Below are 1,699 nucleotides of genomic sequence, written 5' to 3'. Positions count from 1 at the left end.
TAACAAACACTATAACGAACGAACGTTAACTTCAACAATACGTCTCTCTCTCTGACCGCAGTTCAATTACTTATTAGCTACACACACATTATTGTCACCCTCTTATATATACCAGACTACCCTATATCTAGTAATCACCCGACAATTCCCGAAGGTTCGAGAGCACGAGTCACGTGACCTCGGTGACGCAACAATATGTTATCAGTTTGGGTATTCTGAACCTATTTTAGCATAGAAGAACAGTCAAAAATATTTTAAACATTTTTATTTCCTAGAAACATAAAAACATTTCATTTCTATGTGGTTTTTCGCAAGCTTGCCTAATTTAAAAGATGCGCGCAGGCACGTGCACACTTCTTTTCTATGTGGTATTTCGCATATAAAGATGCGAGTACGCACGTGGATGAGTAATAATACCCAGGTGCAAACCCTTAGGGTGCACTTAGTATGTGTGGAAAATTTCAAGTTTCTAGATTCTTTCCTTTTAGAGTTATGGCGTCACACACACACATAGACCCACAGAAACGCCCATTTATTACTATATATATATACCACGTATTAAAAACATTTCACTTTTATTGATTTACTGTAGCAAACTACCAAGGCACGCACATACGCAGGAGGTTGACCGAATCTCCTATTTTAGTAATGTTAAAAATTACGCTTATATAGTTATAGCGCCGCTGCTTATGGTATTTAACCTTTTCTACATAGTCTAGAATCTTCTGATGAAGCATCATCATTTTTAGCCACGGCATAGACTCATAGGACGGCTCTGAGTTTTTATTGTTGTTTTTTCAAGTAGAAACTTTTAGCTCATAGCTCCGTCATCTCTTGGCCGATTTAAGATATAATTACAGCTGTGGACTCAAGAGGTCAAACCCTTTCGATTGATGTATTTTATCTTGCCCAAGGACTCATAGCTTAATATACTCTAATCCTGCCTAAAATAATTTCAATTTAAGGGTAGGGTGATAGAGTAATAGATGAGTAATAGAAATCGAATCGAGTATACGCGCGCCCCACCCTTGGCATTGCTGGCGCACAAAAATATAGCTAATAAAAAGGAAAAAAAAAAGGTCTCCTAGATTAATTTACTCAAAAGCATTTCAAGTGCCGCGGCTATTGGAGATTTCCTTTTGTTTGGCTTGAAGTAGTCGCCTGAGATGGCTTCTGTTGACACTTTGTAATTGGAGTACCGAAGCTATTGCTAGTGTCAGGTTTTGTAGGCGAGATTCTTTACAGTGGGTGTCTGTGATTTGTTGGCAATAAATTTCAACGATAAACAAATAGCAATACAGTCGACCTGTTTGAAATGATATATTAAAACAAGTCAAGTTACACGAGTTTTCTATCTCTAATATCAAACAGGCTACAGATTTTTACAGGGAAGATTTGCCAAATCCTGATATTTTTTATGAAGAACTTAATCGATAGAAGACAAGATGGCTTTCTATATCTCTCCAGGACAAGCCCTAGAAACTGGCTGACTGCATAAAAGTGTGCTTCAATGTACCAAATATCTTTATGTTGCTGAAACTCTTTGCCACACTACCACTAAATTCATGTTCACGTGAACGTTCGGCATCCACTCTCTGCCGGTTGAATAATTACCTGAGGTGTACACGAAGAATGACTGAGTGCTCTAGCTTTGATATATAATCATTATGACACTGCTATCAACATTGAAACTGTATGT

At 37.6% G+C, this 1,699-nt stretch overlaps 1 protein-coding gene across 1 annotated transcript in view; it reads right to left on the bottom strand.

Moving 5' to 3' along the window:
• Positions 1–1,699, bottom strand: part of LOC106472797 (cGMP-dependent protein kinase 1-like) — a 39,414-nt gene that overhangs the window by 30,440 nt on the left and 7,275 nt on the right. The gene's annotated exons all lie outside the window — the stretch shown is intronic.

Source organism: Limulus polyphemus, unplaced genomic scaffold, assembly GCF_000517525.1.
Source record: "Limulus polyphemus unplaced genomic scaffold, Limulus_polyphemus-2.1.2 Scaffold124, whole genome shotgun sequence".
In the NCBI taxonomy this organism is placed as follows: domain Eukaryota; kingdom Metazoa; phylum Arthropoda; class Merostomata; order Xiphosura; family Limulidae; genus Limulus; species Limulus polyphemus.
Note: the sequence above shows the minus strand (reverse complement) of the source record. Positions and strands in the feature narration are given on the sequence as shown.